Source organism: Anthonomus grandis, chromosome 3 (assembly GCF_022605725.1).
Source record: "Anthonomus grandis grandis chromosome 3, icAntGran1.3, whole genome shotgun sequence".
Classification (NCBI taxonomy): Eukaryota; Metazoa; Arthropoda; class Insecta; order Coleoptera; family Curculionidae; genus Anthonomus; species Anthonomus grandis.
Window position 1 is genome coordinate 5,071,060 of NC_065548.1, and position 20,073 is coordinate 5,091,132.

The window sequence follows — 20,073 nt, forward strand, 5'->3', positions numbered from 1 at the left end:
AAAATGTAATTTTTGAATTATTTTTAGACTCTTGAGTACAAATCAAGGCAAAACTAGCGAATTTGTTCAAACTAGAAGAATTCTTATGTCAATAATTTAAAAAGTTTAAAAATTTTTTAAAGTTTTATTTATTCCAAAAAAACTGACTTAATTACAATTTTTTTTTGTGAACGTTTTGTTGGGCACCAAAAAGTTGCTCAATACATGACAAGGCTTATTAAGAGTAATAAATTAATTTAATTATATTTCATAAAACATGAATTATGTTATAGAATTTCGTAATAAAAATATTTGCTAGAAAAATTCAAATATATTTCGTTTTTAAAGTAAAAATATATTAATTATAATAAGCTTTATTACAATTGTGGGATTATTTCATTTGAATTATTTTATACTTATGAAAAATATTAACTATTAAAAGACCATTGCTTTGAAAATCAACAAAAACTTAATTGTGTTTTGCACAACCATGCAATACACGATGGTTAAATAAACGTTTATTTTTGGGTGAACTTCAACTATAAATATCGGTATATTTTTGCAAATTAATAAATTTGCATATAATTACAAACAATTTCTTAAGGCATTTTTTCAAATAAATAATAAATGTGTCCTTCCTTAAAAGTTTGTAATGGTAGTAGCTAATTGCAACACGTAGAAAAAAATGTTTTTTTTTTTAATTGTAAATTTGCTTTTAAATTTTCTTAAAGTATTTTTTTGTCATTAAATTTGCCAAAAGAGATTATTATTACTTTTAAAAATTTGGGTTCTTTGAAATTTTTTTATTTCAGACCCATTTTGTTGGGCACCAAAAAAGCTACAAGATAAAACAAGACAGGAATACTACCGTCAAAATATTGAGCTAAGGAGATTATTTTCATATATTAAAAAAAAATACGTTTTATTTGCAATTTTTTGAAATTTAAAAATTGCGACAAACGTGAAATTTTTTAATTTTAAAATTATTTTTTTTCATCATTTTACGCTAACATGTGAATACTTTCTGACAGATTTTTAGCACTCTTGAATACATTTGATTTAAATCAAGTAATAACCGAGCCTACAAGATGGAATATATCTAACAATACAAGTACCCTACTTGATGTTATTATTATAAATAAACATTTCCCAATTAATGAAGTCGGTTCGTTGTCTTTGCCACAAACCATTAGTGATCACAACTTCTGTCTTGAGTTTCCTAAAAGTAAAGAGGGACATTTTAAAATTAAATGTAGGAATTATTAATATTATTTTATTTGAGCATGACGCTTAAAGACTTTAATTGGGATAGTATCTACTACCTAAATTCCGTTAACGATAAACTTGTGGCTTTTAACAACAATATACTTTTTTTAGTTAACAAACATGCGCCAATTAGGACTAAAACCATTAAAAATAAATCATTTACTCCCTGGATAACTGATAATATTAAATTGTTTATGAGGCTCCGAGATAAAGCACTGCAAAAATATAAAAAAAAAACAAAACTGAGTTAAATTTAAACTATTATAGGCAATTGTGAAACTATACAAAGCATGCTATTCAGCGGGAAAAAATATCATATTTTAACACAATTTCTACAAAAAAAAAATCGTGATTTTTGGAAAAATGCTAATAAAGTACATCTAACTAAATCAAAGAATACCGATTTGCCTTGTAATTTTAGTAATCCAGAAGCCCTAAATAATTATTTTTCTCAATGCGTTAACCAAATTAACAATAATACATATATCACAAACCAAATTAAATTTTTATAATGAAAATAAATGGGATAATAGTAATCAAGAATTAAATTTAAGTCTTCTTGATGAAGAAAGCGTTAACAGTATAATTAAAACCATAAAATCAAATGCTATGCTGACGGACTTTGTATAAATGATATCAAGCTTTGCCTATCTTTTTGTAAAAAACCACTCCTAAACATTTTAAATACTTGCATTCTTACAAATGTATATCCCGATATCTGGAAAAAAGCACTTATAAGACCCATTGCAAAAATCTCTAATCCAAGAGAACTAAAAGACATAAGGCCTATAAGTATTTTATCAGTAGTTTTTTAAATTCTAGAAAAGCATATTCACCAACAACTTTATAATTTTGTTAACTCATTTGGTAAACTTCCAGATACGCAATCGGGATTTAGGAGAAATTATAGTACAACTACTAGTCTGGTGAGAATGTTAGATAATATAAGACTTAACGAAGAACATAAACAAAGTACTTGCATGGCGGTGCTTCATTTTAGCAAAGCGTTTGATACAATAAATCACGCAATGCTCCTTGCAAAGTTAGGATATTTTGGTTGTTCCGAATCCACGGTTTCTGTTTTTGTTCGGTGTTGTTAAAAACCAACAATGGAAGTTTGGAGCACTCAAGGTATCTTGAGTGCTATCCAGTTCATCAGGGCTCCATATTGGGACCTCTTTTATTTTCGATTTATGTTGCGGATATGCATAACTGCATTGAACATTGTAAATTACAATAATATGCTGATGATTCTCAGATATACGTGCTATTAAATTTTTTAAATTTTAATATTTCTGAGCAAAAAATTAAATCGGATATACTAAACATAATTAATTATTCCAATGAGCATAACTTAAAAATTAACCTTGCTAAATCTAACATCATTTTATATGGCTGTAATTCAGGAATTCTGAGACACTTATATAAAAGTATAAATAATGAGATTAATGGAGAAAAAATTCCAGTTGTCAATGAAGTGAAAATATTAGGATTGACTTTAGATTCTAACCTTTGTTTTGAGACACACATAAAGAACAAATTAAACATAGGCTATATGCGTCTCAGAAATCTGTACAGATTTAAAAATGTCTTAAAAAGTAAAACCAAATATTATCTCTGCAATAGCCTTATTCTTTCCTTACTCGACTACGGTGATATTGTATATTCTAATTCTATAACATCTGAGCTTTTTAGATCCATACAAAAACTGCAAAATAGCTGTGTAAGATTTTCTTATGGCGCTGCCTATCGGGAGCATATAACACCTTATTTAAACATAAATTCTATTTTAAATATGGAAAGGAGAAGAAAATTACACATATATGCCTTTATATATAAAACAATAAAGTTGGGTCAACCCCCTTATTTAAATAAGTTATTTACTACTCTCTCGCATTCACACAATACTCGTAATGCTGGAAGTTTTAGAATACCTCAACATAGAACAAGTAACTTCTTCTACAAGTCATTTTCGGTTGTCGGAGTTACAATGTGGAATAACTTGCCAAATAATATTAAAGGTTAAGCAAATTCTTCTTGACTCCCAACGAGATGCCTAGTAGTATGTTTAACATAAACTGCAAAATCAACTAAGACCAAAGATAAGCTGTGTTAAGTTCTCTTTTGTCTGTTCTTGTTGCCTTCCGTCGCATGCCAGCTAAATTGCTTTGCCATTTTAGTTTCTGCCGTTTTTCGTTTTAGTTTTGTTCTTTTTTAGGTTAATTAGGAATTTTTTTTGGTGTTTATTTATAATCTTTTTAGTTTCAATATGATGGTTTGAAATGTCATTTTCTTGTTAAGGCCTGTTTCACGCAATTACGCTATCGGTTTTTTATAATCGCCAAGCAGTTCTTTTTACCAAAAATTGTCAAATTTTATTTTCTCATGTAATTATATTTATAACTATTTTTTTGGTAATAAACTTTTTTGACTTTTGACTTTTAATCACGCACATCTCAAGCAACGCCTCATATATTATTATCGTTAAATATACAATATATATTCACCGATTTCTTAGTCAATTTTTGATTTTTGTATTTATATCACCCCTATATGTTTAAGGTATATTTATTAAACTGTAGAATATACGTATATCATACACGATTCTGTTTACAAAAGGGAGAAAATTTCAGTATTTAACAGAATTAACACGGGATTTACATATTATTTAGTTTTTAAACTCGATTACTACACCTGAAATATTTAATAATTTTTTTTGAAAAATCACTGTTTTTGGTCCATATTATCCAGTAGTAACGCTGTTTTTATAATAAATAGTTATATATAAAATTATATAAAATTGAAATAAACAGTGTTAATAAATTAAATATTGGATATTTACTGCAAAAACATTATTTTTCATTAACATAACCTTTACCCCCCCACCCACCCCAAACATTTGCCCAGTAAGAAATTCTTTAGAAAAATCACCGTCTTTCATCCAGAATGTTCAATCTAATAGCACTGTTTTTGTATTAAATATTTATTAATATCCATTGACATAATTATATCAAATTTAAATAAACAAACTGTGTTATTAGATTGGATGTTAACAACAAAGCCACTTATTATTCATGCGTATTATTTTGAAAAACAATGATTTTTGAAAACAATTTCTTACTGGTAATTTGTGTGGGGTGGGTGGGGGGCTAAGGGTAGGATTAATGAAAAACAGTTTTTTTTTTCAGAAAATATTTGCCTGAGAAAAAAATGCTTTTTAAGAAAAATATAAGTGATAAAAAAATCTATAGTTTTTGTATCAAACTTTTCTCACATACCAAGAATACAAATTTTCTCAAAACTAAACAGGGTTTTAAAAAATATTTAAGAAAAATGCAGTGGTGTACTTTTTTTTATTAAATAATATTTACCCTGATGCAAAAAACACATTTTCAAATTAAAAAAAAATCTATTGGTAGTAAAGTTATTTAAAAAAAAAATCTCATTCCATAAAATGCATTTTATAAACCTCTTTAAATAGTATAGTAAAACTCCTCTAATTCGAACTTCTTTATCTCGAAATATTCCCTAATTCGAATATTTTATACTACCAAAAAAGGTATCATCAAGTTTATATGATATTTTATCTCTATAAGTCGAATTTTTCTATAAGTCGAAATAACGTTTAACGCATTGCCGATGGCTAACTCGAATTTTGCGGGGAAGTACAGACATTTTTCTAGGAAAAAATCTGTTTGTTACATGGATTTGCTATTGCATCATTTTTCTTTTTATTAGTTCAAACGGAAAAAGGCTCTCATCGCGACGTGGCGGTTTTGTGGTTACAGTTTTTTGGTGCGAATTAAGACAATTTGTTTTTATTAAAAATAATTATGGCTAAGAGAAATTTAAAGTGCTTACCATTGTGTGAGAAATTGAAATTAATTGCTTAAGTGGAAAAAGGTGAAAAGAAAAAGAAGGATATTGCCGAACAGTTTGGGATACCACCCAATACTCTGTCAACGATCCTAAAAAACAAGGATAGACTTTTAGAAAAAAAGATGATTACGCTTCAAACTGTAAGAGGAGAAGGCTTACACCTTGTGTGAATAAAGATATTAATGAAGCAATGATAATGATGAAGTGGGTTACTACGGCACGAAATAAAAATCTCCCTCTATCTGGAACTCTTATAAGAGAAAAAGCTAAGGAGTTTGCAACTGCTTTAGGGCGGGACGATTTTGCAGCTAGCATAGGATGGTTAGATAAGTTTAAAACTAGGCATAACATCGCTCAATGTGGCGAAAGTGCTTCTGCAGATTTGGCGTCTTGTGAAGAATGGCAAAAGAATGTATTGCCCACTCTGATCGGTCAATATGATAAGGATCACATTTTTAATGCTGATGAAACAGGAGTTTTCTTTAAATGTTTACCCAACAAAACACTAGCATTTAAAGGACAAAAATGCCATGGTGGCAAAAACAGCAAGGAACGAATTACAGTTATGGTTGGAAGTAATATGAGTGGGACTGAAAAGCTTAGGTTGCTAATCATTGGTAAGTCAAAGAATCCACGTTGTTTTAAGGGCATTAAATCATTTGCAGTGGACTATGAGTTTAATAAAAAAGTATGGATGACAAGTGAGATTTATGAAAAATGGCTATTAAAGCTTGATAAGAAATTTGCAGCCCAAAGAAGAAAAGTTTTACTATTCGTTGATAATTGTCCTGCACATCCCAAGTCTGTTGAATCTAAGTTAAAAAATATTAAACTTGAATATTTTCCGCTTAACCTTATAGGAAGCGGATTGTTATGAAAGTTTTAGCCCATATGGAAGTGGCAACTCCTACAACTGTGACGTTACTTGACACAATTCAAGATCTTAATAAAACGTGGACTCTGGACGTAAAAGAACAAACCATTGCTAATTGCTTTAGAAAAGCAGGATTTGTTAAAGATAAAGTTCAACAAGATGCTGATAACTGGGACGAGGATGACCTTGTTCCATTATCTGAATTAAAAACCCTGTGGACCTCATACAGAAGGGCTATAAACATGAGTGATGTTTCATTTGAAGACTATGTGACGATTGATGATAATGTACAAACAACAGGTTTTCCAACTGATGAAGAGATCCTAGAAAGCGTAATAGAAAATCTTGTTGCAAATAAAAAAGGTAGGCTAGTCTAGATTATGCCTTTTTAGATTGTAAGAATTGTTTTGTATTGTTTCAGACCCTGAAGAAAATGAAGATGATGGCCAAAGCGAAGGTGAGACTGTTCCGACACCTACAATTGACGAGACGATTTCTGCTATTGAAAAGATGAGATGTTTTATTTTATCCAGAGAAAATATTCCATATGAAATACACAATACTTTAAATTTATTATAAGATTTTATAGATAAGGAAATATAGACCAATTTCACACAAAAAAAATAACTGACTTCTTTAAAAAAAAATTATAAACATATTGATGTGCATACATATTATGTACACATACAACATACAAAATTTTAGTTTTATACAAAAAAAATACTTTTTTTGGTACTAATAAACAATAACCCCTTAATTAGGCGTTTTTTTCTGTAAGTCGATTTTTCCATAAGTCGAATTTTTTGGTCTGTCCCTTGAAGATTCGTGTTAGAGAAGTTTCACTTATACCTAAACTCTTAACTTTTATAAAATAATAATTGTATTATATTAACATGTAACAAACCTTCTTCTTAAACGCGAATAAAACATAAACAAAATATTAAATTCCTAAACGTATATCACGCGGACATTTTATCCGATATTTATAGTTGAAGTTCAATCGAAAATGTACATCTGAATGAAACCAAAAATAAACATTTATTTAACTATCGTGTGTTGCTTAAGATATAAGTTCATTTTTTTAATACCCCGTGAAGAAACCAAAATTTCCAACAAAATGCTTAAAAAAAAATTACCCTACACTTTTAAATATTCGACGTTTTTCCTCGATCATCTGTACACACACACACACACGATAAAACAAATATTAGTAAAAGAAGAACCTCGACCGCGACCAAATATGGAAATTGGAAATTAGAAATCCGGGGTTTACACCGTTTTACGTTAAAAAAAAAAAATTGATTAATTAACACAGAGATGTGTTTGATAAATCGGTCCCCCATTAGACACGTACACGGATTTTTATCTGATCTTAAATCATTTACATCTCTTAAAGAGATTTTACTGTCCGATAAGCCTTAATTTAGATCTTTTACGTTTAAAACCGATTGATCAAAATATGGTTTATTCCTATATGACAACGTTTATTTTGTAATAAGTATTATGTAAGCTTAAAAAGTACTTTTTCTTTAAAAAAAAAACAAATGATGTCAATTAAGTTAATGATGTCATATTTTCAAGGTATTTCAAAACTATATCATCTACTTTTGACCGGTCCAAAGTATTACTTTGATGATACTTCAGCTAACGAGAGTCAGGAGCTTATCTGATGCCAGACTCCTACGTGATATTGACGAAAAATGCATGGGAAATGGGACAATTATTTTTTTTTCTATATTAGAGTTTATACAGGGAGATTTCAGTTGTGTGTCCACCCTATAAAGCGGTTTTATGTCCGAAAGTCGCCCTGTAACATTCCATGAATGAGACGCGTTAAATGTTAAAGTAAACAAGGATCGCGCATAATTCTTATATATAGGCAAAGGTGCATACTGAAGGAGAAGTCACGTTAATTGGTTTTAATTTTTTTCTTTCGGACAGATGCGCTCTTTGCCCTAAAAATTTTCACCTTTTTTGGTACAGCGTTACGTGTCACCAGAGAGGATTTTTCAATTAAGTTGTTCGGTATTTAACTGTAGTTTGATGTGCATCCATTTTGCCATTTTTTTACTTGATTTATTGGAAATTGAGATTCTAGATTAATGGCTTTTAGGGTTATAAAATGTCAGAAGGTCAGTGGTTTAAAAAGTATAAAAAAAAATAAAGTCATCAGGGGCCTGTTAGTGCAGTCAATCAGACATCAAAGAAGGTCGGTATTGAGTTAATTTTGTCTGTCAAAAAAGGGAAGTTGTGAACTTGATTTTCTGGATAAACTGTCAGTTCTACAGAAAAGTGTATGAAGGAAAATATGCAGATAATTAAATTCTTTTCAATTAAGCTTAAAAAAAATTAATTATAACAAGTTGATTAGTACAAGCAATCGGGTATCAAAAATGGCCTGTATGACGTTAATTTTGTCTTTCAAAAAGGGGATTTTGGGGAATTTTTGAAATCGATTTTTCTGGACAAACTGTTCTACAAACGCTATAGACTCCTTAATGTAATAGATAAAAATGGAGATAATTTTCAAAACTTCTTAAAATAGATAAGAAAAATAAAATGCAAAAGTAAGGAAACAATATAAAAATTAAAGAAGAAAAAATTAGAAAGGTTAACAACTAACAGGGAAACAATTATTAAAATGTTAAAAAAATGGTCGTAGAGCGACGCTTTTAGTAAATTTATCCAAACTGCTTATGTAAGCATTAGTAGTTCAAATATTTTAAGGAAAATTTCCAAGAAAACCTAAATGAGATTTTGGGACATTTTTGAAATGGATTTTCTGTATAAACTATCACTTCTTCTGAAAAATCTATGAAGCAAAAGATACAGATATTTAAATTCTTTACAATTTACCTTTTGTATTAAAAAAAAATCTAAATTATCACAAGTCTATTAGTACAGGCAATCGAGTGTTAAATATGGTCTGTATGACATTAATTTTGACTTTCAAAAAGGAGATTTTGGGGAATTTTTAAAATCGATTTTTCTGGAAAAAATGTTCTACAAACGCTATAGCCTCCCTAATGTAATAGCTAAAAATGGAGGTAATTTTCTAAGCTTCTTAAAAGAAACATAAAATACTAAAGTAAAAAAATAATACAAAAATTAAAGAAGACAAATTAGAAAGGTTAACAACTAACAGGGAAACAATTAATAAAATATTGAAAAAATGGTCGTAGAGCGACGCTTTTAGTAAATTTATCCAACCAGCTTATGTTACAATTGGTATTTAAAATATTTTTCCCAGGAAACGTAGATGAGACTTTTTTTCTTTATAAACTGTCAGTTCTACAGAAAAATCTATGAAGCAAAAGATGCAGATAATTAAATTTTTTACAATTCACCTTTTGTATTAAAAAAACTAAATTATCAAAGTATCAGAAAAAGCCAGTATAAGGTTAATTTGTCTGTCAAAAAAGGAGATTTTGGAGAATATTAGAAATTGAATTCGGGCATAATGAGTGGGACAAAGCTGGACTTATGACAAGCCTTATATATGAGAGACAGAAAAGTATATCTTTTATGACTTTTTTAAATAAATTTTGTTTTTTAAGAGATCCTTAAATAAGTCGAAGAGAATAAAAAATTAATTTGAAAGTCCAAGAAACATTTACGGAAGAACTGTGCTGTTCAGAGAAGAATCGCTAATTAGAATATTTTTGAATTTCCAAATTCTGAGCTAAAAAGAAGATGGGCCAATAAATAAATATAGCAAAGCAATATTGCTAGATACGCTATAGCAAAAGTTATGGCAAGATAATAGATAAAAAAATTCTATTTGAACATTTTTTCTATTAATTAAAGAATATTCTTTCTTCCAAAGTCAAATCTGATGTGTACCTTGATGTTCTCCACTCATTACATTTTAATTATTAAAAGACTCTCTAATGTAATGAATGAAAATGCAAGTAGTTTTCCAAACTTCCTAAAAGAAATAAGAAAAATAAAATGCTAAAGTAAGGAAACAATATAAAAATTAAACAAGAAAAATTAGAAACGTTAACAGCTAACAGAGAAACAATTAATAAAACGTTAAAAAATTATCGTAGAACGACGCTTTTAGTAAATTTATTCAACCTGTGTATGTAGCTATTAGTATTTAAAATATTTTTAGGAAATTATTATTTATTACCTTTTGCATTAGTATCAAAAAAAGCCAGTATTATGCAAATTTGTCTGTCAAAAAAAGAGAACATTAGAAATTCATTATATATATCAATATATATATACCATATATAATGAGTGGGACAAAGATGACAAGCCTTGTATGTGAGAGACAGAAAATATTTACATATACAAAACAGGGTATATTTTTTATGATTTTCTCAAATAAATTTTGTTTCTTAAGAGATGTTTAAGTATTGCTGTATTGCTAGATACGCTATAGCAAAAGCTGTAGCAAGATAGTAGATAAAAAAAATGCAATTTGAAAATTTTTTTTTGTAATTAAACAATCTCTAATGTAATAAATGAAAATGGAGGTAATTTTCTCAGCTTCTTAAAAGAAATAAGAAAAATAAAATGCAAAAGTAAGAAAACAATATAAAAATTAACCAAGACAAATGAGAAAGGTTAACAACTAGGAGAAAAACAATTAATAAAACGTTGAAAAAATGGTCGTAGAGCGACGCTTTTAGTAAATTTATTCAACCTGTTTATGTAGCTATTAGTATTTAAGATATTTTTAGGAAATTTTCCAAAAAAATGCATATGAGATTTTGGGGAATTTTTGAAATTGATTTTCTGTATAAACTGTCAGTTCTACAGAAAAATAAATGAAACAAAGGATGCAGAGAATTAAATTATTTACAATAAACAATTTAGGAGCAAATCTGTGTAATTAATAGAGAAAATTAAAGGGCGCGAAACTCACTAAATTCTTTTTTTTGTGTAATTATTTCACTCAATTGCCGTGAATTGGAATAGAATTGACAGGCTATTACTGTTAAGTTCAGCGCCATCTAGCTTTTGCAAGTGTTCCTAAAGAGAGCATGAGGCTTTTTCATGCTTTTTGTTTAAAAAAAAAGGTATAATAAAAAAAAATACAATTAAAAAAAAAAGTGCAAAAAACGTAGTTTCAATGGCTTTGACACCCTCTAACTTTCTCCCTGTTGGCTCTACGACTGTATCGATAATTGGAGAAAATTTAATTATCCTCAATTTTTATTCCATAAATTTTTTCTGTACGAGTTATAGTTTTGCCAGTATTTTTTTGTAAACAACCCGTAGGTGTTAACTACCACAATGAAAAATTCAGCACTTTTACCAGAGACAACCATATAAATGTAATCGCTGTCTCCCTCTAACGTCATAACGCCTAGCCAACGTAAACCAGGTAGATCGATAATACAGAAAACTTTCAAGTGATTCCCGCGCTTTATTTACTGCCATCTAGTAAGCGATGGTTGTAAGTAATGCCTAGGAAATTGTAATTTTGCTGCGTTAGTTTACGCGATAGTCTTTAGGTGACGCTAGATTAGATATTTTTCAAAATATTGATTTTGAATGTGAGTTTTTTCGTGAAGGAACAAAAATATGGTCCATATACGTGAATTTTTCGTTTTCATTTTAAATTGCATATTGATCTTACTAAAAAAACCCAAACAGGGTGAATTTTTATAAACTGTCTTTTGACTAATGGAAATTTTTCTTATTTTAAAAATACCAAAGATTTAATACAAATACCTATGTTAATTTTAAACAAAGAAGAAACAAATAAAAATCCTTAATGCAAATAGAATTCGGCAAAAATGGTTTAAACGTAAAAGAATATGCCAAGTTTTAAACATCTTGACTGGTCATATTATCATAAAAACAACATCTAATAAAAAAATTTATTTCCATTTCTAAAGGTACTAGAGTAGTTAGAAAATATATTAAATGAAAAACCCGTAAGATTTCTGTACTTCCTTTACATTGAATCTATTGATAAACATAGCATAATTTCTTGAGGAAAGGATAACATGTTACAAAATGGTGTTTTCTTCAAAGTTGCAACTTAATCTTTAGAGATTAGGGCATTATGACCGCATATGCGGTATATGCCTTATACATTTAATTTTTTTCTGTATAAACACTCATCTTATTCAAATCAGAAACAGAGCGTCATTATAACATAAGGACATTAAACTTTATACATCCACTTCATGAACTTTCACTAACAGAAAAATGTCCACAAATTTAAATTATGTCAATTAGAGACTGAGTTAAGTTCACAATAGTTGAAATTGAAAAAAGTCGTCCATTTTCTCAAAGACCTAGATTCAATAATCTATTGTAAAAACTTCCTGGAAAAATAGGACAATGTTCCTGTAAATTTATTTCTTTATTACTGGCCATGCTACGTAAATTTCCTTATTTACGTAAATGGCTTTTAATTTTTCTGAATTATGTAAAATTCGGATTTAAATACCATGAGATATGTAATTTTACGTAAACTTTACCTACTATAATAGAATTACGCAAAATAATCTAATTCTAATAAAATTACGCAAAAACTACGATAATATCGTAAAAATACAACCAAACTACAAAAATTTGTAATTTTACGACAGATTTGTTGTAAATATACCAACGAATAGTAATCAAAAGACGCGAAAAAAGATGTGGTGACGTGTTGCTGTCCCATACAAACGCGGAATTCGAGCCAATCGACAGGTTGGAACAATAAGATGTCCAGAGTACTCCAGAGGTTTTTTCGCAGGGGATTTAGTAGGTGCTTACTGTTACCATCAAAAGGTGAAATTCGGTGGCTGCTGATGGTGGTGATTACGTGAATGTAATAATATATTGTATTTTTGTTTTGCTGGGTAAGTAAATATTGGTATTTAATTATGTACAAATGTAGATAAAGAGTTTTGTAACAATTCAACCTTCACTGAAGCTTTCGAGTTGTGTTTTTCTCTCTACTATATTTTTGGTGTAAAATTCCCCACACCAATTAGCACTAGCTTTGAACTAATTCAACAATACATCCTCAATGATCATCCGGACATGGGAACCAAATCGCGAAAGGCTACTTCGTCAAAAAAAAATAAATGGGGTTAATAAAACATTTGGCTGCAATTTCGGAAACTGCCAAAAAAGCAAACCTTTAATTGACCTGAAAACCCTAAAATTGTACTGAAAACTTTAGTTCTTTGACTATATTCATCACGATATAGGCACATATTATGCATACTGTACTTGTATACATTTAAATTAAAATGTATGTCATAGAGTTTCTTTTTTAGTTTTTTTTTAATTCTCTCAGAATTTTGATCTCACTTTAATTACTTAGGTGAATATACCATAGAGTTTTTTAATAAATGTTTAAATTCTCTTGTAGGACTGTTATATATCTTTTTTTAAGAGAATTTTTATTTTGTGATAAACTCAGGTATTTTTTCTAGCTATGATAGATATAACTATCAGTAGATAAGTTTAGGTTATCTTATTTGTTTGCTGTTTAACTGTTTTGTTTTGTAAGGTAAGGTTTTTTAGTATTCATATTTATAAACCTTGTTGTATTTATTATACGTTTTAATATACATAAGTTCCTATTTAATATGACGTTTTATAAAATTTGTTTAAAAAAATGCTTAAACTTACTTTGAGGTGCTTACTACTATACTTACTTACTATCACTTATTCAAAATTTTCTAAAAGCCTAATAATTATTTGTTTGCTTTAATTTTATAGTAAACTGTCATCAATTTTGCGAAAAATGTATAGTAAAAAAATATTTAATCAGTAAAACTTTACAAGTACAGGGTTGTATTTTTAAAACAAATTTGCGATATGTAAAGTAAATTTTCTTCTTTTTTTATAAAGATTTTACATTGTTTTCACAAATAAATTACCGCAAATTTATAGTAAAAAAGCATTTAATTAGTAAAACATTACAACTTATAAAATTATAATTTTACAATAAATTTACGATATTCTTACAATATCTGCTGTAAATTTCCTAGTTTTTTTGTCGAGTTTTTACAACATTAATTCAAGAATTTTACACTAAACAACTATCGTGAAATTAAATATAACCAGTAAATCCATTTTTACATGAATGGCGTAAAATTACAAGTATGAGTAAAATCATCACAATTTTTACTGGCATCATATAACCAATAATATTTGTTGTAAAATCACATAACTCGTTTTTACAGTATAGGGAAGGGAACTATACAAAGTCTCGATCTCAAAAAAATATTTATTAATTCTAACAGTAGGTTATACGTGTTTCGCTCATATTAAGAGCATACCAACTTATTTTAATTCAAATACAATTAAAAGAAAATTTAAATAAAAGACCAATTATGTCATTACATCATCATCATAGACGATCATTCAACTATTTTTAAGTTACAAGAGGAGATTTCTCCAGAATTTAGTTTGGTATATCGGTTGGTTCGTCAATACTATGAAAATAAGCACCTACCATTGGCCAGGAAAAAGGGGTTTGGTAAATTTTTGGTACATAATGACATTTGGTCTGTAAAAAAATACACTGTGGTCCGGAACACGGTATATGATTTGAAGAACTAAAATGTGTAATTATTTACCAAAATTTGAAGATTGATATTGTCAGAGCAAACGATGTAAGTACCGAATCAAATTCTATAGCGAAATCGACTAATGTGTTATTAGTTTTCAGGCATTTCCCTTACCTTACTTTCCTATTTAAAATTTAAATTTTAATATCTATTTTTCGACTTATAATGTGAAATAGCTGTCAAAATTTTTGAGAAATATTTTTTACAAATATGAATAAATAAATATTTAAAAGTTAAAATAGGAAAATTCCGTTTTGTTCTATTATTAATGACATTACCGCTATACAGCATACAAAAAATATTAAATGCCTGCCTGATGTTTGACATCTTGTAACTTAAAAATAGAATGAAAGTATAGCGCATGTGATACAGCAAAATTCTTGGAATATATCCCAAAATGTAATCACATACAGGGTGTTCCAATTAAAATAAGAAAGTTGGTATTGGCCACGGTAAGATGACACACCCTGTATAAGAAGTTTTAATTGAAAAAAAAAGCCTAGCAAAAAATAAAAATCGACGTGTCCGTGCGTTTCTTTTTTTGAGTCCATATGTTACATGAATTTGTTCCAACCTTAAAGGGTTTTTTTTGTGAGATTTAGCTTGTAAGTAGGTACCTATATTAACATATTTGATATTATATGGGGCCCCAAAATGTATATAGACTATGTCAAAGTTCTTGGCTACTTCAAGAGTTTTAAGAGTTTATGTTTTTGTTTGTATATTGAAGAGTTTAAGTTTCAAATATACTTGTTATTTTCCTTTTTTTTTGAAAACTTACCATGTAGTTTTGTTATGTTCCTACTGAGTTTATTGAATTTCCATTGAGTTTTGAAAAAATAAATCCTTTGAATTTTTTTAAATTGCCACTTTAGTCTTTTATTTAATTTATCTAAAATACTAAACAAAAAACTGTAGCTAGTAAAAAATACAATTATTTTAATGTAATTTTACCAGAGCATTTTTTACATTTTATATTTTTTACATTTACATTTTACATTACCAAAAATTTGAAAAATTAAATTGTAATTTTACAAAAAATATGTATTTCTTAGTCACAAAGATTAAGTAAATTCATAATTAAAAGGGAAATCTAAATAACAAATATTTTGTGAATAATTATTGATTACAAATATTTTGCGATTTTACAACAAATATAATGGTCACACTAAAAGCAGTAGATTTATTGTAAATTCACAAAATATTTTTTTCAGTGGCATCATTAGACCTTAAAAATCGACTACAAACAGTACATGCTTTACGGTCATATTATACACACACACACAAACACAGCATGTACTGTTTGTAGTCGATTTTTAAGGTCTGATGATGTTCTTAATATAAGCAAAACACGTGTAACCTACTGTTTAGAATTAATAGATTAGATACTTTTGAGACCGAGACTTTGTGTAGTTCCCTTTAGATTATTTACAACACTTAAAATTCATACACCCATAACTATATCCACACACTAATTAAATATGAGTTACCGTGTCAGTATACATGCATATTGAATTTTTCACGTATAAAACAACGATCTATCAAATGGCTTTTGAATCTTGCTATTTCAAATTGTAAATCCATGTAGTTTGAGTTTGAAACTTAGTATATGTTTTAGGTGCTCACGTTTTTTTTATGCTATAGTCTTGTTACATATCTGCAATGGTATTTATTACTGCTTTTATGTGGATAGATTAAAAAGTTTAAAGGTTCTTTTTTTTTAAAGGTTTTGAGAGCTATTTTCTTAGTATAAAATTACTAAGTATTAAAAAATGTAGTCTATTGTTTAAATTATTGTCTAAGTTGCTCTGTTGACATGTTTCTATTATAATAATAATCCATTTTTGCATGGTGTTTAATTTACATATATACATAAAATACACACAAATACATACAGGCCAAAACTCAAAAATTAAAAAAAAAATTATACTAAAATAAAAAGAATTAATATTAAAAATCGCAAATGAAACAGACGTAACAGAGTAAAACATTTAAGGTTTCCCTTACTGATCAACTGTTAAACAAAAAAAAATTAGATAAAACTCACCTTAAATCATCCTTAAATCCCATAAAAAGCTTCCCGACCTTATCCAATAAATTCAAACAATCAAACAAAATACATAAATAAAAATCAAATGTTCTGTCACGTGTTTTTACACCGTAAGACGCGATCCGTCGCTGTATAGAGCGAAAGAATTTCGCGGATGACTAAACCCCCGCATATCAAAACGTTCTAATATGATTCGGAAAACGAAAAATCCGAAATACTCGTCGCTTAATTTTTCGCAATTAGATCACCTCTATTTATTGCGTTTATCAGGCGTTAAAATAATTAGATGGGCGTGATGCACGCGCGAATACTCACGTTTGCTGTTATACTTGCGAAATTCACTTTTTTATTCTCGTTCTTTATCTCTCTCTCTCTCTTTTAGCCCGTATGGGTATTTGAATTTTGATTAATTTCTGTTTTAAAATTATTAAAAGATTAGAAATAAGCGGTTTTTAATCGGTGTCTGTATAGGCTTAAGGTGTTTAGATTGAGAGCTTTTTAAAAATCTGATTTGATTGATTACTTAAGTCCATAAAGTAGATATAAATTTATGAAAAAAAAATGATTTCCTTTAGTAGCTATTGCAATAATAAGCGACATAGGAGCTCTATATTTTAGTGCTTTTTAACTATCTAAATATCTGATGTTTACGTACACAGCAGTATAAATAATTGTCACCCACTTTCTTAACTCTAGTCAGAAATGAACTGCATCCATTGTTTTGTTTTGTGAGTAATATCCAAGGAGATGTAGTTAAAAAACTTATAAAAAAATTAAACATTTATTTAAAATTAATTACAAGGTATTTTAATCTTTACTAAAATTCTTTAGACCTTGCGGTTTAATTTAAACCCTAATTAATTTTTCTTTTTGGGATTTTTGCAATGTAAAAAAATATGTTTAAAATAATTATAATTTATGGACAAATTTCATATATTAACAAATATTTCAGTTTTCTGAATTCTTCCAATATGGATTTTTGCATAGTAACAAAAAAAAGCTTTTATACAAATTGCCCTTATTATTAAAAAATTTTCATATTTAACATTTTTTCCTTTCTAGTGATATTACAAGGATAAATTAAAAAGAAAATTATTTTAAGGCAATTTGACGTATTTTTTTCACGAACTTATTATAAACGTCATTACAGGCAGTTTTAGTTTTTTTTTTTTAATAACTATCAGGCAGTTAAAAAAAATGATAATTTTTTAATTCCCTTCACATGAATTTAGCTGTCTCTATCAAAATTTTATTTTTTTAAATTATTTCAAAAAGACAAAAAACCCCTTAAAAGCCACAATAGTCCGCCAAAACACCAGATCCGTACTAAAATGCTAATGCGCCTAATAAAATGTGCAAATCTTATTCATAAACTTATACGTTTCAAATTATTTACTCGTCAGGATCGAATTTCGCGCATATGGGGTTTTTTTTTTCTCGGTTTAAATCGAAAGGGTCGTTCCGCGACCCCAAAATAGCCCCGATGGCTCCCCCACCAGACAAAAACTCAATTACTAGCTCATTCGCCTTGTCAACTTGATTAAAAGTAGCGATAACGTTATGAGAGTAAAGAGATTTAGCAACTTCACTTCCCGTTAAATTTTATATAGTATCATTTTTATTAAACAGTCATTAAAAATCAAGTATAACAACAGCAGCCCTTTTTAAGCTATTCAAGTTCTATACATCAATCTATTCGTGCTCGGAATTATCTAACGAACGAATACCGTTAACGCGTGAATACAATGCCAAGACTCTCTATTATAAACATATAGTCAGCTAAAAAGCTGAAATTTGATACGGCTCATCTGGGGGATGATGCGCATTTGTCAGAAAACGTCATAAGTGACAAGTAGTGACGTAATAAGGGTGGCTTATCTGATTTTACTGAATCGGGTGAATATTTTAAAGTGTCTGCAAGTAGTAGTAGTAGATCTTAGTCAAGACCGTCAAGTGTATCGAAATATAGAAATTTTGTTTATAATTGCTTGTAACCGCGGTCTGAAAGGTTTTTATTTTCCGAATATAATGATTATTTGCATTTTATCTATTTCTGTTCAATATTTAATGTGAGTTCCAAATTTAGGTTATGTAAAGATTTTAATAGATGAGACGACTCTTATTTGAGGATAAAATATAATAAAAATAGACATACAGAGAAGCATTTAAGACAGAGATCAAACAAAGATAATTCAATTTCAAATTCAAATTCAAATTCAAAATTGTTTATTTTGCCAAAAGTAAAAAAATACATGTATCATTTAGTTACACATAATATATACAGTTGACAAAAAAGGACCAATTCACGATTACAAAACCGGTAACAGTGACCGCTGAGCGGACGCCTGCGAAAGGAGCCTTAACCTAATAAATAGCTACTATAATAAATACAAAAAATAAATTAAAAAAAAATAGTACATATAAAGTATGCAAATAGAAATAAATAAAAAACTACTTAATAAAATAATTCCCAAAAAAAAACAAAAGACAAATTAAAAATAAGAGTTCTGAAGAGAATGGGAGCGCGCAGAAGGAAAACGAGTTTTGATGACAGTTTTTGATTTTAGGGATAAGTCAGGGCGTGGCAGAATATTAGAAACAATACGAAATAAAAAAATCAAAAATCAAAAAAAAAAATCTCAACATCGAAATTATTATAATATTGATCTTATTTAAGTACTTAAATTTATTTATGTGACTTTTAAAACTTATAACCTAGTCTGTTCTTCCAATAGGATCTTATTTATTGAATTTTTAAAAAACAAAAATTTTGAATTCTTAAGGACTTGTGTCAAGCTATTCCACATTTTAACAGCAGTGTATGCAAAGCTTTTTTCATAGCATGAAGTTCTATGGTGGGGTACAATATAGCTTTGGTCATTGGCGGTACGCTGTAGCCCTAAAGTAGTTTTTGGAAGCAGTTTAAATTTTTCTAAAAGGTAGGGGGGTTTGCCCGTACTTATTACTCTGTGTATGAAACAGTAAAAATGTTGTTTTCGTCTGTCGGCCATATTTAAAATTTTAAATTCATTTAGATAGGGCGTAATCTGCTCTCTATAAGATATATTATATGATAACCTCATACACCAGTTTTGCATCTTTTGAATGGACCTTTTAGTTACCAATGATAGCGAGTCACCATAGACAACATCACAATAGTCAAACAGGGACAGAACCAGAGAATTACATAAAAAATATTTTTGTTTTTGAGGTAGATACTTTTTAATATAATTAATATTTTTAAGTCTTAAATATGCGGTGGAAAGTTTACTATTTATGTGTTGCTAAAAAGATAGGTCTGTGTCAAAAATAACCCCCAAATTTTTTGCATTTTGAACGACTGGTATAGTATTATTATTTAAAGATACCTGAAATATTTGTTCAATTTGTTCACGAAGTTGTTTATCTTTGTTTATTATAAGAATCTTAGATTTATTTGCGTTTAATTTTAAATTATGGTTCTTTGAATATAAGAATAATTGGTCTAA

The 20,073-nt window shown here is 28.5% G+C and overlaps 1 long non-coding RNA gene across 2 annotated transcripts in view; it reads right to left on the minus strand.

Annotated features, from left to right (window-relative positions):
* Positions 1-16,853, minus strand: part of LOC126733757 (uncharacterized) — a 157,746-nt gene extending 140,893 nt beyond the window's left edge. The window contains exon 1 of one of the 2 annotated variants that reach the window (XR_007659854.1): positions 16,583-16,853. This is a non-coding gene — a long non-coding RNA (uncharacterized LOC126733757). The remainder of the gene's footprint in view (positions 1-16,582) is intronic. The other variant, XR_007659853.1, reaches the window with a different exon arrangement.
* Positions 16,854-20,073: the final 3,220 nt, after the last annotated feature.